The sequence below is a fragment of the Galeopterus variegatus genome, unplaced genomic scaffold (assembly GCF_000696425.1).
Source record: "Galeopterus variegatus unplaced genomic scaffold, G_variegatus-3.0.2 Scaffold7174, whole genome shotgun sequence".
Classification (NCBI taxonomy): Eukaryota; Metazoa; Chordata; class Mammalia; order Dermoptera; family Cynocephalidae; genus Galeopterus; species Galeopterus variegatus.
Window position 1 is genome coordinate 100,024 of NW_007733285.1, and position 4,625 is coordinate 104,648.

A 4,625-nucleotide genomic window follows, 5' to 3' on the forward strand; every position below is an offset into this window, starting at 1 on the left:
CACTGACAGGTAAATCTACGCATTGTTTACATAGAGACAGTAACAGAATCAAAGGGAATCGGTGAGATTACCTATCAAAACTCAATAGTATGAGGAGGAAAAGGCCTTGGATTAAGCCCTAAGTAACTCCAATATTTAAATTTAAAGGCAATAGAGAATCTACAAAGATGACTGCAAAGAATATCTAGAGAAATAGAAGGGAAAGTAGGAAAATGGAGTTGAAGAGATGACAGAAGTCAAGGCGGGCATGGGGTGGGGGGTGTTCGAAAAGAAGTGAGTAATCAACACTATTGGATATTTTGAAAAGTTAAGATGAGGCCTGAACGATAAAAGGAGTTTTGTTAAAATGGGAAGGACCTGAGTATGTTTAAATATTGATGGAAAGAAGCCAGAAGAAAAGGAAAAGATGAAAACAGACAAAAATAATTGCTAACCCGAGGTCCCTAAAACAGTATTTTTTGGTGGGTGGAGGAAGAGAGTGCTCAGAGAAGGGATCCAAAGCACAACTGGAAGACCTGAATAGGGACACGGAAACCACCTCTAGTACAACAAAAAGAAAAATGAGACATATAGGTCTATATCTAAAATTTAGAGGTATATAAATCTGATAAAATTAAAATAATTTAACACTAATGGCTTCCCCCCCACTGTGAAATGGGAAAGAAAATGAAGGACAAAAAAGTCAGAGATTTAAGAAAAATGAAATCTAAAATAGTCCTTGCAAGTAGGAGGGTGGACTAGAGAATTATACCATGCCAGGTAGTGTTGAGGAGCTGTGACCTTGAATTGATGGTGATTATCAATCTGTCTGCTGCCTGACTCTTCTCCAGCAATGCTGCTTACTAAAACACGAGGTTTGAAAAGTTAATGGAAAAACTGAATTAAAAGATAATGCAATCCTTCCATGAACTTTTTGAAGACCCTTTGTATAGGCACAGAAAAGACAGAGAATGGCTTCATTCACGGTGAAGTTTTGCTGGACGGCTGGAACTAAAACTCAACAGGCAAGTGTTCTGGGGTGCCTGTAAAAAAGTGATGGATGACAGAATCCAATCCAAATAGGAAGAGAAGTAAAGACAAAAGAGGGTTGTGCTGACTGGAAGAAATGGACCAGAGGCTCCAATGTGGTGAAGGAGGAGTTGAAGCAGGAATAACTGAGACAGACCTCTAGGGAGACAGGAACATCACCTAGAAAGTGAAGCCCACAAAGAATGCCCCCCCCTCCCCCCCGCAGAGAAGCATTCCTGAAACAGGACTCACAGTTGCAATGCTTTAAAAAAAAAAAACAAAAAAACCCCTCTGTATAAATGAATGACAGACACAATTTTCATTTCTGTAATATTTGTCTTGACTGGGTACATGATTAAAATGCTACTAGATTTTTACTTTTTTATCCATTCCTTTACATAAATATTGATTGGTTATTTAACTTTATGCAAAGCATTGCGATAGGCAATGGCCCTGGTAAGTGATCCAAAAGTAAATATATTATTAGCTAGCTTTATTAAAAACTCCTCAAGGATTTCATAGTATAAAAAGATACAATGTTCATTTATTCAGTCGACAAATATTTATTGAAAATTTATGTGCTAGGCACTATGCTAAAGCTCTGAGGATTTAGTCATGAGCAAAAGCAACAAAACTCTCTACCCTTACGGAGCTTACCTTCTAGTGAGAGAGACAGTAAACAAGATACACATTACAAATAAGGAAAACATATGTTAGTGATAAGCAGGGCTATCCCTATAAGGGTGTGGGAGCCTAGGGCAATTCAATCAATTGAAGCCCCTACCCAAGAGTCACACTTATTGTAAAGAGGCTGCACTCTCCTCATCTTTTCATAAGCTGCGTGGGATATCATTAAAGGTAAGATAATAATTGAATCTTAATGATAATGTTAACCTAAATAACAAATGGAGGGCTGGCCGGTGGCTGAGCTGGGAGAGCATGGTGCTGATAACACCAAGGTCAAGGGTTTGGATACGCAAACCGGCCAGCTGCCAAAAAAAAAAAAAAGTGCATCTTTGGGTTGGTTGGGTTGCGCATTTGGTTAGGCTAGGTGCTGATAACCAAAGTCAAGGGTTTGGATCCCTTACTGGCCAGCTGCCCAAAAAAGAAAAGAGAAAAGAAGAAATGCTGCATTAAGTAGATTCGTGATTATAACTTCTTCAAAATATATATTTTTTGTAAATAAACTCCTTCCAATAGTAAGATTCTGTGTCATGAAAAGTGTTCATATTTTAATCACAAATATACAACAGTTCACTGCCATTTCATTATGAAAGAAATACAAAACCTCTTACTTTCAAAATGGACTATTCCATCAATCTGGTCAATGAATCCATTCATACGTCCTTCTGTTATCATCTGAGATGCTATCTTTTCTGCCTATTAAAAAAACCCCCACACTCTTAGAAACTGTATCATGTATAACAGTTATTCACATATGATAAGAGCATTGAAAGCCTTTGTTTTAACTACCCATCACTAAGCCTTACATATGCATTCACCTGCCATTCATTAGAAGAATAAATATTGTAAATCCACCTATTTCCCTAATTCTTTCTGGGTACAACCTATTATTTTAAGTTAATTGAGATCTGTTTTTCTTGTGAGATCTTGGGCAAGAAAATTTAGCTCTTTTACCAATTTTCTTCTATGCTCAAAATAAAACTAACAATTTTTCTTCTCCCTGTGATCCACACTTCAAAAAACAAACTAGATTTTCTTATTTTATTTCATTCCAATTTCCATAGCATATATCACCCCAAAAACTCTTTAAGAAAGTAATTATTTTTAAAGAAAAAATTGAAAGGAGGAATAGATGTTCAAATTCAAAAGGAATTGAAAGGATTTAAAAATCAAAGGGCAGAAAAAGGTCCTCGACATAGCTCCTGAAGACATATTTAATGTTTACTATGTGTAAGCAAACTGGATTGTGATGACATAGCTCCTGAAGACATAGGTCCTCGACATAGCTCCTGAAGACATATTTAATGTTTACTATGTGTAAGCAAACTGGATTGTGATTTAGTCATTTATTAATTCTGACCATCTCCACAAGCAACCCCAAATCACTCCTGAACAGATCATGACTAGCTTTTATTTCTAAAAGTGTATTCACTTTCCCTAGTCTCACTGAAGGATCATACCTCAAAGATTAAGAAGAAAGCATCTTTTTGGTTTGTTTGTTTTTTGTTTGTTTGTTTTTGGCAGCTGGTTGACATAGGAATCGAACCCTGGCCCTTGGTGTTATCAGCACCATGCTCCAACCAACTGAGCTAACCAGCCAGACCAAGAAACCATCTTTGAATGGTAATGTACGCCTTGATTCCCAAATTGTTCCCCTTCCTTTACTGTGTATTTACTGTGTTGAACATACACAAAGGAATTATTGGAAAATAAAATTGCATTACTAGATAAAAAGGGAATGTGATCTATAATTGCATGACTTCAGGTTTTCAAGTTAGGTAAAAGTAAGATTGATTGCTGACTTTTAATATTTCAAATTAAGAGAATGTTTTCTAAATGATACTTGAAACATCCTCTAAATACTCTTAGTACTTTGTTAAAATTTATACCTAGCCAACCAAGCCCCAAGACAAAGAATGAAATTTAATTCCCTAGTAAGTCAGTCGACTTTTAAGTTAAATCAAGTACAGAAGTTATAATACCTGGGGTATTACCGTAGTCATTCTCTCATAGAGATGAAATATTTATCTTATGAATCACTCTAGGGCATAAAAAGCATGTATCAGAAACCACTGTGAGGTAGATTTAAACAGACACTAAACAAAGATATTCTTACAAAATGAGTGTCATAACCTGGAACTCCTTTAAGATTTCCATTCTAGAAATTATCATCAAACACAATTTGAAAAACCAAAAACACTAAGACAATTTCATCACACTACTATTTTAATATTTAAATTATTTATTTCCATTTGCTAAAGGCCCTTTAAGTGTAATTTTTGTTGTAGTTGCCAATATTTATCAATTATATATTTTATTTTCTCATTACTTCAATAATTTTGTCTCCTAACTTCCTTTTTATATATTAGAATCAAGAAAATACCTAAGCTGCAGGGATCTCTAGAAGAGTTCCAAGTTCTTCAAAGGTAATGTTATATAATTTGCTTGCAGACAAGAAATTGTGTTCAATAACACCTCTGTCCAAGACGCTGGAAACTTAAATAAAGGTAAATATGATATTTATAAGTTTGAAATTCATTTTACACTCTAAAAAAGATGCATCCTTTTTAGATTTCTAGGTATATTATAACTCATAATCATCATCTTTATTCCTTTGATCAAAATTTTAAAGTAGCCAAAATGGTTTATTTGATAAAGTTTGATTAACATACGATTAAATAAAAGCAACATATTTAGAAAATGACCGATCGAAAAATAATTACTAACTAGGAAAATGCTTACCCTTTATTGCTGAACAATGCTTGTCCATTTTGCCAGCCAAGATTAACAATCCACGACTGAGAGAGTCCAGTGGAAAGAAGAATACAGGCTGTGACGTCCCATAGAGCCGAATTCAAATCCCAGCCCCGCCACTGTCACTTTAGATACGTAACTTATTTTCTGCTTTTCTTTGTTTTTTTTTTTTTTTTTTT

The 4,625-nt window shown here is 35.0% G+C and overlaps 1 long non-coding RNA gene across 1 annotated transcript in view; it reads right to left on the reverse strand.

The window, feature by feature from the left end:
* Positions 1 to 4,180, reverse strand: part of LOC103607147 — an 11,672-nt gene extending 7,492 nt beyond the window's left edge. Inside the window, exons 1-2 of the long non-coding RNA XR_551941.1 lie at positions 4,076 to 4,180; positions 2,304 to 2,388 (exon numbers count right to left, since the gene is read on the reverse strand). This is a non-coding gene — a long non-coding RNA (uncharacterized LOC103607147). The remainder of the gene's footprint in view (positions 1 to 2,303; positions 2,389 to 4,075) is intronic.
* Positions 4,181 to 4,625: the final 445 nt, after the last annotated feature.